The 12,833-nt window shown below is 33.8% G+C and overlaps 1 protein-coding gene across 2 annotated transcripts in view; it reads left to right on the top strand.

The window, feature by feature from the left end:
* Positions 1–12,833, top strand: part of EDIL3 (EGF like repeats and discoidin domains 3) — a 397,168-nt gene that overhangs the window by 40,447 nt on the left and 343,888 nt on the right. The gene's annotated exons all lie outside the window — the stretch shown is intronic.

Raw genomic sequence — 12,833 nt, 5'->3', positions numbered from 1 at the left:
TTGTTGAAAAAGCACAGTAAACAGAGTTCTGGTTGTTATGTACATTTAAGTCACTGCCTTCTCTGTTGAATAAGTTTCTAGAGATTTAATCATCCTTCTTCCCAGATGGAGAGGGAGACACCCTTACAAATGGAGTTTACCTTTGTAAATGTAAGTTTACCTCATGAGGGTAACTTCTACTTCCTTTTCAGAGCTTCTCTTACATCTGCAGCATCTCAAAAATAATCAGCCTAAAATAAGTCTTATGCCAAAAAGGCATATTTTGGGGTGGCAAATTCTGCTGCCCTTCTATGCTTTCAGAAAGTGCTCGACATGGGGACAGGGATGAAAAGAGCTTTCAAGTCTTCCTTATATTGACCTGAGCTGAGCCATGAAGAGTGGAGTTTACTTAATTGGGGTGACATATTGGTGATAAGGGAGGAGTTTGGATGGGGAATTGTGGAGTTCATCAGGCAAAGCCCTATGATGGGAGGAAATACTGTGCCTTTGAGAAACTGAAAGGAAATTTATGAGGTTGAGGAAGAGTCTTGAATAGTAAGGAGAGAATTGAAAGTGGATTAAGAATAGCAGAGAGGCCAAATCATCCCTGTATACTATTTGATCTCTATTACAAAAGACTAGAAGGGTCTGTAACAATTAGAAGGTACTTCTAGGTGTGAGAGACCAAGCATAGGTCTAACCAAATGTTGGATTCACAATGGGCATGTCATTAAAATAGAAATATTGTGAGGATTGTCATTGTAGATGAATCTGAAAGCCAGAGATGTTTACTTGGAGTAACAGAATTCTATTATAAATAGATATAAATAATAATGTTCCCTTTGTGAAATTCCATGTGAGTAATAATACTATCTACTAATTCAAGTTGCCAGGTCTATATTCTAATTACTTTACACCTATCAATTCATTTAATCTCATATTATTCAAATAAGAAAGAGACTATTACTATCCCCATTTTAGAGATATGGAAACAGAGGTAGTTCTCAGCTAAATAACTTTCCAAGGGAGCAGAGCTTATAAGGAACAGAGCTGCCTGATGCTAGAGCTAGTGCTCTGAACCACTGTTTGTTGTTGTTGTTGCTAATGTAAAAGTTTAATTTACATTCATGAATACCAAAAAATTATAAGTTTAGCAAAATGTATTGCTCATAGTTTACTTGGGAATCAGGAATAGGTTCTCTTTTTCTCACAGGCAGTAACAATACCTATAATGTGATATCTGAACAATGAATAAAAGGAAATAAAAGCAAGGCAACAAAAAAATCCTCCAATAGTTTGAATTTTATGAAATATAATATTTATATACTTCAGAAAATGTACTATTATTAAAGATGTCTTTATTCTTCTGTACTAAAATATTTTCTTTTTAATGTGTTTAAAATTTTTCTTTTATACTTACAGAGATTAAAATCATTTTTAAAGATTTTGAACAAAAGTAGAATTCATTCATTAAGTATATGTTAAGACTTAAAAAAATCTGTAGGATAGCTTACTCCTCATTCTTTATTTTTCCTAACTTGTTAAGTTTTACCTGAAGCATCTGAATAGAAGTTACTTCAATTGCAAATATCTTTTAAATTTACTTTATGGAGTATTCTATGTTCATGCTAGAGTTAAGAGTAAATAACAGGCATATCAGACATTAACGTGTAGGATTTTCCTAGCGGTAATTGTAAAAAGCAATAAATACAATGTCATTAAACTATTTATAAATCATTCTAAGTATTTTAAAACACAGTATATCTCAGAATAAGTCAACTGTGTAAGTAGATAGGAAAATATCACTATATAAAGTTCTTTAATTTGAGAACGATGCATGAAAGTGAGAGAAGTTTTTATTTACCCACCTTAATGATGTTGAGTTTTTGTCATGAGACTTATTCAGGCAAAGGGGTAATGAACAGTAGTATTAATATGGAGCAGAGCCAGGGCCAACCTGCCTGTTAAACTGCTTATGTGAATTAAGATAATTAAGGCACTATTCTGGTGATTTTACATATTTTATCTCATTTGATTTTCACAACAACCATTGAACTTAGATATCATCCTCATGTGCCAAACATTTTTCTTTTGTACAAATGAGGAAAGTGACATCCAGTGAAATTAAATATATTGTTTAAGGTTATATGGCTACTGTATCAGTCGGTTATTGCCAAACTCATGCTGCATAACAAATACTAACAAACTCAGAAGCTTAAAACCAGGAACAATTCTTTGCTCACATGTCTGCAAATCTAGACTGGGTATACAGATCTAGATACAGATCTAGACTGGGCCCAGCTAGGTGGCTCTTCTGCCTGTGATAGGGTACCTGGGCTTGACCAGGCTATTACTTGAATTCATATTTACTTCATGTGTTCTTACGTTTCATGGTGTGGTCATCTCATGGCAAATGGTAGGTGTGCAGGAAGCCAACCAAAACACGCAAGTGCACTTTAAAGTTTCCAATTACATTACACCTGATTAACATTCTGTTGGCCAAAGCAAGTTATAGGGCCACACATATTCAGGCAGAAATGGGCTTCTTAAGGAATAGTCTCCTTAATCCTTCTTGTCCCCAATTGAAGTTGTGTGATGTCCAGTGGTGATCACCCCTTTGAAGATTCTAGCATGAATAGTATTATTAGGGAGGAAAATAAAAATTTTAATGAACATACATCTAGAGTGAACTTTCTTTTTCTTTTTTTTTTTTAAGATTTTATTTATTTATTCATGAGAGACACACACAGAGAGAGAGAAAGAGGCAGAGACACAGGCAGAGGGAGAAGCAGGCTCCATGCAGGGAACACGATGTGGGACTCCATCCCAGGGCTCCAGGATCACGCCCTGGGCCAAAGGCTGGCACTAAACCGCTGAGCCACCCAGGGATCCCCTAGAGTGAACTTTCTAAATATGTTTCTATATCCAATTATTTAACTATTACATGTGTATGTCTAAGTAGGTAGATCAGTAATTAATAGTTATGAAACTTCAAAGAAGCATAGAAGTGTGGTATGACAGAAAAGAAATTGTACATTCTTTTTTTTTTCTTTTTGGTAAAGATTTTATTTATTTTTTTGCGAGAGCAAGAAAGAGAGAGTATGAGTGGAGGTGAGGGGCAGAGGAGGAAGCAAGATCCCTGCTGAGCAGGGGGCCTGACTCAAGACTTGATCTCAGAAACTTGGGATCATGAACCGCAAGTGGACACTTAAGCAACTGAGCCACCCCAGTGCCCCGAAAATGTATGTTCTTAAAAGTTGGTAGCTTCATATTTTATTATAATATAACAAAGGACAACTTTATTGTTTTTGCATAATGGTGCACATGATTATGATTTCTTTTTTCAGTATGGAATTAGAGATTATAGTTTTATAGTAAAAATAAAATATTTGCATCATTATAGAAGAAATCAGTCTTCTGATTATAACTCATCATTTACCATGACCAAAAAGAGTTATGGAAAATACTGCAGGTCAGCCTGAATGTAGTGACTTTGTCATACATTTGTACTTAATATAAAATAAAATCTATATGGTGTCAGGAAAAGAGATTTTATTCTTTATTATATCTGAATCATATTCTATATGCATGTCCTTTAGTGCTATGTCTTTGGTAGAGATTTTTGCCCTAGTTTCAGAATGTTCATGCCCCCAAAAAGCAAAGTATATTAGTATCTAATATAATACATATTGTAATTAATTTTAGACACAGTAGAATAACTACAGTTTTTATTATTAGTTGCCTATGTGTTCTAATTTGGAGATGTAACTGCCATTTAGAATTGAGTGCAGGAAATTTGAACTCAATGCATTTAAACTCTTACTTGTAAATTCAGAGTTACTTCTATCCCCTTTCTTCTTGTTTCCAGCTTTGGGACAGTTTCCCTCTACTATTTGCCAAAGCAGATCAACCTGTACCTAGATAGAGAAGGTTCTTAAAATACAGTGGATAAACAGGGCCACCTCAAGACCATAGGCGGTTTTGGTAACTTTGTGCAAACTCGTACAGTTGACCCCTCTCAGAAGCTCTGAAGCTCTGATAACAGCTTGGTTATCAGAAAGACATTTTTTATGAATTAGGGAAGGCACCTCTTTGAAGTTTTATATGCAGAGTTGGGTCAGTGTGCCTGGCTTAGCCAGTGTAACATTTACTGGAATTCACCTCCTATCTACTCACTTGTTCTGGCCTCTTTGTGTAATGAACAATTTGTGTAACTGTATGCAGTCCCTATGATTAAAAGAACTATGCCAGGCTAGCAAGAACTAGATTGGATTTCTAGCTCTGCTACTTATGAGATAAGTGACGCTGAATGAATTCTTTACACTTCAAAGCTTTTTTTTTTTTTTTTTTTTATCTTAGGGTTGTGAGATAAGATCTCACTTTAAGGGAAAACAGGAGATATGTCCTTGGCATCTCATTTTTGAACTATATTTACGTTATGTAAGATAAATGAGGTTATAGAATGTTGTTATTTTTATAGTGATATTTAGCATTCTCACAAAAGTATTATGGATTAAATTTATCTAAATTAAAGCCACCATCATCCACCCTATAGGATGGAAAGATTCTTTATGAACTGCTTTCCTCACTCTCTTTCTCTTCCCAGTTAGTTACTGAGCCTTGCTGACGCTCCTTCTTTAAAAATCACTTCCATTTTTACCTTTTTTTTCTATCACTATGCTCCTTGCCTTGGTCCAGACTCTCATTATGTCTTTCCTAGATTATTGTAATTACTGCCCATTAATTCTGAATCATGTTTCAACCTCCTCTAATCCATTCTCTGTACTGTCCCAATAATTACCTTTACACTGCAGGGATCCTTTGAGCCTAAAATCCTCAGTGACACATCAGAATGCCCAGGAAGAGGTCTCATAAGCATCACATCTGAGGCTTTTCATAATCTGATCCTCATTTTCCTTTGCCACCCTCATTTCCACTCTTCTATTCTTCAACTACACATAGACCTAAACACGTGAAGCTTTTGTATACCTCTGTGCCTTTGGACATGCTTCTCTCAAATGCTGCACTCCTACCTACTTCCTGTAATTTCTTACTCATGCATTAAGTTTTTATTAGTTTGTCAAGAGTCAGTTCCAATAATATCTAACCCATTCCCCTTTCTCTATTGTCTTTCTAAGACATGCAGCCTTTTCTTGTTTATAACAGTTAATGCCACTTACAATCATTTATTTAAAAGTTGCGGCCTCTATTTGATTTTGTGTGCTTTGAATTAAAGGACAGAGCCATAGGGATGTTTAAGGGGTTTGTTTTGTTTTTATCTCCAGAATCGTATTTAAGGCATTACTCAAAATAGTTGTTCTGCAAATGTTTTTCAATGGATGTCACTATTTAACACATTCTGTGCCTATGTAAGGGCTTGCCTTTTAGTACAAACAAATACAATAAAAAGAGAAATAACCTGTGGTAAATGGAGGATCTAATAATGCCAGTAAAAGAACAATGAAAAGAAGAAAGGAGATTTCAGTGACAAAAGGTCAGGAAGAGGAAAGATAGGTCTGAAATTAAACAAAGCATGGCTGCAAAGCCCTTGCCAGAGAGACAGAAGGGCAAAACTTGTAACATTTGAACCATTTTTAATACAGAGAAAGTTATAGAATGGACAAAAAAAATCAGACTAAACATTTTGAAAATATGGTGGCTATGCTGGAAGAAGATAGAAACAAAATCACAAACCAAGAGCATTAAGACTAAAAGTGACTTACATAATGGGGAGTAATAGAAGTGGTCATTGCGTTTATGATAAGCAGTAATGAAAGCTTACTGTAAATAGTTTTAGTGAAATACTGTCATTAAATTTGGAATTATAAAGAAGGAATTCTCTTTTTTTATATAATATCTAGTTTCTGATTAGAATTGCATAATTACTAACAAAAATGGAGTAAATGATACTCCAGTGTAATCTCCAGTACACTGTTCCTGTCAATAAGGAATACAAAAGATGAAGTTCATGCATCCTGGGTATGATCAGAAACATGAAAGAAAATAATAAGGTAAACTGGTGCAAGGCACCATCCCTGTTAGAATGTCCTTTTCTATAAGCAGCACTTTAAAGATGCCAAATTGAGTTGATACCTCAGAGGAGGAAGTTACGTGTCAGTCAGCCTCTCTGAGACTAATAGCTCTCCTGAGCCCTGGGTAGGATTCATCACCTATCTCAACCAGATTAATCTGGAAAGAACCCCATTGCCCTGCTTGGATGTTTCACTTAGGCAGGAGTAGCTTCAGGTCTTGTAAAGCAAATAAGAACTGGTGTTTTTTGTCTCCATTCACGTTTTAGGACTTTTTGCATGAAATAACTTGATTCCCACCCTCACCCTTGTTTTGTTTTCTCTCATTCAAAGGAATTTTTGTCATAGGTTCAATTTTTTAATTTATTAATGAATACCTAAGATAATTTATTTTTAAAATTGATGTATGTACTCCTAAACTATCACATTATTTTTTTTCCTATGGTTTAAATATAAGCTTTATATTGGATAAATCAGTGACTGACGGTGTGGATTATTCAACATTTGAGTACAGCCTGTGTTACTCTTCTTGCAGTGAAGGAATTTTGCACTTGCTAGATAATTTGTATACTGTAAAACAGTTATATCTGTTGTATAAATATATCTGAATATGTCCAATCCAATGGATTCTGGGGGCAAAATGTCTCCAAACAAATAACTTCCTCCTGAAATCAGTGGAAATGAGTCAAGTTACGATGGCAAGGGCTGACCGTTACCAGTGGCTTACTTACGTGTTAGAAGTTGCACTTAGATATTTACATGCATCTTCTCCATTAATCCTCACAACATCTCTCCAAGGTGGATAGCATTATTTTTCCCATTTGTCTGAAGAAGAAGCTGAAGCTTAGAAAAGAAAAACCATTTTGGTCCCAACTAGAGAGTAAGTGGAAGAACAAGATTCAAATCTTCAGTGATCCCAACTTGTTAACTGGCATGCAATACTCAAAAACCATGCCAGGGATTGAAGCAGTTACTTGATTTTGTGTTAGGCCAGAAAGATGGTTATTGTGTGGAAAACCCCTGCACACTGAGGCTCTGAGTGGGATGACTTTGTGTTTATGGAGTCCATACCTGTGTTGGAGAAGAGAAATTTCCCCTGCTTTTCAAGGTCCTTCTAGCTGGACTAAGAACCAAATTGACATAAGACAGGTTAACAGGAGAAAATCAAATTTTATTTTGTATGCATGAGCAATCCCAGAGACCTGGAAATTCTAAAGACAGGTGAACTCATATATTTGTTATCCTGAACTAAGGCCAAGGGTGTAGGGGTCTAGGACTTCAAAGAGAAGGACTGTAGTTCACAGGACAATAAGAAGAGCAGATGCTTGGTAATTAGATGTTTGTCTTGCCATACAGATGGGTGTCTGGTAATAACCTTTATTCTGGGAAAGATCTTCAATTTAGATTCTTCTATGTAGTTAAGGGAGTAGCAAAAGTTTCTTCACCCTGAAGGGTCTCAATTGCCTTCAGCTCAAAATAATTTTCATTTCAAAGTAACCCACTTGGGGTGGCCTGACCTTGGCCTCTATACGAAGCTCCAGACTGTGATTACAAAATGGACTTTTCCTCCAGGCACTCTGCCTACAGAGCCTCTCTCAGTCACAGCTTCTTATCCTGACCACCTTATAAGATTGATTAGGAAAGACCATTTGCAGACTCCATTTACTAAGAAATTATAAGAGATCTCCTCAATTTTGGTATAACTGCAAGAGAACCATGTGTGAGAATTATAATGTAAAGTATTACTTAATATAAAATTCTTATTTACTTTATCTCCCAATTATTTTATGTTCTGATCTGGAGAATAGAGCTGGAAAGGATTTAACGGTTTTCTGACCCAAATTTAATTTAAAATTTTATTGCACCAAAAGACAAGTGGACTAAATGTTCATTAGTGGCTAGTTAAAATGTTCAAAACAAAACAGTATCTATTGAGGGAGGCTTTAAAAAAAAGAGATGGTTTTAGGAAGACATAGAAGATGATACTTGAAGCAAAAGATAATAAAATAAAATAAGAATAAAGTAAAATACAATAATCTTTAAGGGTGTCATTAAAAAATAATGGGATTTCATGATGATGAGACTTTAAACTCAATAAATATAGGAGCCAAGTTTGTTTACACCATTTTTGTTCACCATATAAAATGCATTCAATAAACATCCACCAAGTTAATCAATAGGTATGTATCTCTGAAAGGGCAGGTAGGAAATTGAAAGTCAGAGACTAAAAAGGCACAATGAATCAGGGTACATTGGCAAAAAATTCTGAATGTGAATGCTTGGACTAAAATTAAAATGAAAAAAGTATTGGAACCTGGTTTCTTGTGCTGTAAGGGAAATCTCCCCCCCCCCTTTTTTTAGTTGTAGTATTTGAAGAATAGGATATTTCATTTGTCCCACATGGCCCTTGTGCAAGGGCATCACTCTTGTTACATGAAAAGATTCAAGATGAAAGAAATTCAGAGTGTATTGATACCTACTTCTGTTCTTCTGGGCAGGAAGAAACATACTGTACAATTATTATACTTTTTGAGTCATGGTCATTGCTCTGTTTCCTGGAGCATGTAAAAAATTACATCCTTGGCATCTTTGGTTTATCTCTCATCAGACTGCATTCAGAAATTCTTCTAAATACCAACTCCAAATCTAAGTTACTGATTTTTGTTGATTATTTTTTGACGGGAAGTCTGTGTCTTTTCCCTATTGAGTGTGTTATTGTACGAAGTAAAATATACTGGTATAATATTTATGGATCTTAATATTGTACTTGATTATTCATTTAACTTAAGGTTAAATGGCCCCATTGATAAATGAAGAGTATGTGCTTCAGAATTTAAAAAAAAAGGAAAAACAAAATTGTAGCACGAGAGAATTTTATACTCTAAGAAAATCTACAGTCTCCTATTATTTATTTACTTTATGACACGGAAATTTCTCTTTCAATGTGAATAACTCTTTCATTGTTTGTGCTCTTGACCTGTTTGTTAAGGAAATCATAACTAATCACTTTATTGTGAATATTTCTGTTTCTCTGGACTATTTTTCTAAAATATTTCCCAGTGAAATGTTAATTTCATACCCATAAAAACCTTCCTTTTGTTCCTCCCTAGGAAGCTATACATTTTCTTTTTATTATCTAATTTATTATACATAAATTTCAATTTGCATACACAAGTAATATATTATTTAGTGATATCTTAATGTTTATAATTATTTCACTATTGAATTTTAATGGTTTCTGAATACATATAATAATTTATCTTCAAAAGTCCCTATAGAAATAGTAGTTAGTGGTCTGACTAAAAAATATATTTATCTTATAATTCTTTTATAGTGTACGAGTATTGCAGATTTTGTATTATTATTTATTATTTATTTACCTAGTTACATGATTAGCTTACTCCTTTGAAATTAAACAAATAGAGTTATGTGTTAATGCATGCATTTGTTATTTGAGATCTTGATTAATTTTTCACTTGAATTAGTTTTTATTCTTAATTTTCTCTATCAAAAACTGAACTCCTCTCAACCCCCGTCTCAAAAGGCGGATTATGTTATCTTTCAAGTGGAGATAAATTAAGGTGTTTAAACCAGTGGATTGCATAGCTTCAGTTGCTTTTAAGAAGCTCCAGCTCTTGCTGATCAGCCATGTTTGCAACTTAAATATAAGAAATTTATTATAATTGACTAATTCACAACCTGAAGTAAGATGAAGTGCCATACTGCATAATATGTCAGCAGGAAGTTAGGCCTGAGCTTTAGTGTAATTCTATGTCTTCCTTTCACAATTTTTTTATTAATTTTAGCCACATTTCTTATTTTTTTACTGACCACCATACTTCTCCACTCTTATTATTTTTATTCAACTGTATCTATATTGAGTTGTGTATCTTTCACTTACCTACCTATATCATTTTGAATACATTTAAAATAGCCTGATTATCCCCAATAAGAAAGAAATAGGCAGGTTTTGCCTCTATTCTGCAATATGCTGATGGGATTTTCAAGGTGATCTTTAACCCTAAAAAAGCTTTTTGTGTTCATCATAGGTTTTTGAGGAACCATTGATTTACTTATTAAATCTGTACTGCTGCCATCAAAACCCAACAAAACAACACTGGCCCAGATCTTCCTTTCATAGAACCTTAGGTCTCTGCCATTTAAGAACCTGGCATGTCTCCATGTGCCTGCAAGGATATAGGTCCTGATTAATCCAGTGAGAAAAACAGCTGCTTAAGCTCATGAAATCTTGCAGTAAAGTAAAATCAGTACCTTATTTTGAAATCTTTTTAACGGCTCTCAGATTTAACCTTTTAGGAAATCCACCATTATAGTCCTCTTGTTCACGTTATTCTCCCTGAATGGGTCTGATAATATATTTCCTCTTCTGTCAGTCAGGCAATACTCCTCCACAGAGACTTTCAAATTGTATACAGAGAAATATTAATATTTATACTTGATTTTACCTTCAGAAGGGTTTTGTTAATAAGAATAGGTAAATGATTATAAGTGAAATAAAATAAACTGAAATGAAACAATAGAGAAGCTGCTGTAAGAGCTGGAATGCCAACTCCTTCCTGATTTACTTTTCTTTGCCTCACAATATTCTGGGAGCCTGGAACCAACTGTGGTCTTTCTTGCTTTTAGCTGAAGGCAGCTCAGCCAACTGGGAGGATGAGCTTCACCATAGGCAGATATACATGCCTGCGGGACCCTTCTCAATAGCCCCATCTACTTAAAAGATAAGCAGAACTGAGAGGCTGGGTTATAAATGGACCAAAAAGGTCTAGGGAATTTTATTGATAATTGATATCTCTATTGTAAATGTTGACCAGTTTTTCTATAAGTCTATTTTCATCTAGATGAAATTTTTGTTGACTCTGCTTATTAAAGACCTAAAGGAACATAGTTGGTTGTGAGGAAGCAGCCCATTAATAAGGATAATATTTTAAAAAGTTGTCCTTTTTAGTTTGTCTTGCTGGGAATGGACATGACAATATATAAAATACATGATTTTAATTTATTTAAAAATAAGATCTCTAGTATAAATTTGATAGCTATAATTACACTAATTCTATCATAACAATTACAGAGATCAACTTAATTCTATTTTTTGTTTTCATGAAGAGTCCTCTGACTTTAAGGAAAAGAAAAGGTGCACCATTAGAAAATACAGATTGTATCCATTTAAACATTGAAATTAACCATTCTCATATTTTATTATATAAATTATTTGAGTATTTAAACATGAATGCAACGAATTGTACCTCTCTGGAACCATTTTTTGGTAATTTGATGCAGTATGCATTGTAGCCTGCCTATATCTGTTATCTGTTTTACTCGTGCTTGCTTATTGTCATCTAAATGAAAGCAGGATGTACTTGTCTACATTTCTGAGTTCCAAGCATTACAGACCAGTTGTAGGACTAATCTTTTTTTCTTTGCCTTGAAAGGAAAAAGCAACTAGTTACTACCAGAGAAACTTAGTTTTCTGGAACTCTTATTCTCTGTTGATCATACTTAGATATATTTCACATATTTTGGGGATAAATTAGTTAATTTGAAAGTTAACATTAGAATTAATAACTGATAAAATATGTCTTTGGAAAATCCTGTACTTTCCAACAAACAACTTTAGATAATTAGCTATCTAGGTATTTAGATAATTAGATATTTTAGGTTGGTATTTGGAAATAAATCTGATAGTAATTTTACACTCTCTGACCTGGTATATCTGCTAAAATTTTGTAAGTAACATGTATAAAAATTTATAAATTGTGTAATTTCGGACAGATCAGCTGATATCTAGAGGTCTGTGTTTTTCTTTTGTGCAAAGACCATAATATGACCTCTTATTTGTCAGTATCATTGTGAATAGGATATGTGAAAATGCCTTGACAAATACTAATTGTTACAAGTTTGTCATTGTATTTATTATTTTTAAAAATATCATTATTATATCATTATTATTATAAAATGCTGATAATTGATGATTACTAAAAGACATTTCCAAATAATTTAATAGTAGAATGAAGAACCAAAATAATACAAATAATAGTTTATTAACTTTGAGTAGCAACAGACTATCAAACACAAAAATAGATAGCAGGCATATATACAACTGTTATAATCAGTATGCTAACTTCTAAGAAACTTACACAAATTAATACTATGGCACCACCATGTCATAGAATGCAGGTAGTGAGCTGCACAACTCTGGAGTCTTTTCTAGCAAGCACTGTGTAATAGGAACAGATGTAATTTCATAATAAGGCATCTAAAGATCGTAACTCATGCGATCACACATTTAGAAAACAGAGTTAAAGTGTTTATGTTGAATATTTAGGAAAAATCTTAGTATTACAGAAAAACATCAGTAGACATTTGATGGAAATTGCCCAACTTTTGCTTTTTCTTCCCTGTTTTCCTTGTTAGTATGGGATGTTGGTAACAGTCCGCTAGTAGTTATGACATTTAAGTTTTCCAATGAAAAAAAAGAAAGAAAAAAAGAAAGAAAGAAAAAAAGAAAGAAAAAAAATAAAAAAATAAAAAAAAGTTTTCCAATGAAGTTATTGTCATGGAAGGGAAAAAAGAATGGTCATTTTCCTTTTTATGCCTTTCTCTTGTTACTGAAAAAAAAAAACAGAGGAAATCAAATAGCAATTTTGCTTTTCTCAGAGCAGATACACTTTTACATTCATTAAAAGGAGAGAATGTGCAGAATGGGGCACTTAGCATCAAATCATTTAGTATGCAGATCATAGAGTTTCAGACCTGGTGAGAGAAGTCCAGGGCCGACTGCTTTTCAGCACTTGTATGACTGAG

This window comes from Nyctereutes procyonoides, unplaced genomic scaffold (assembly GCF_905146905.1).
Source record: "Nyctereutes procyonoides isolate TBG_1078 unplaced genomic scaffold, NYPRO_anot_genome, whole genome shotgun sequence".
Taxonomy (NCBI): domain Eukaryota; kingdom Metazoa; phylum Chordata; class Mammalia; order Carnivora; family Canidae; genus Nyctereutes; species Nyctereutes procyonoides.
The sequence above is the reverse complement of the archived record's forward strand: the minus strand, read 5'-3'. Positions and strand labels throughout refer to the sequence as shown.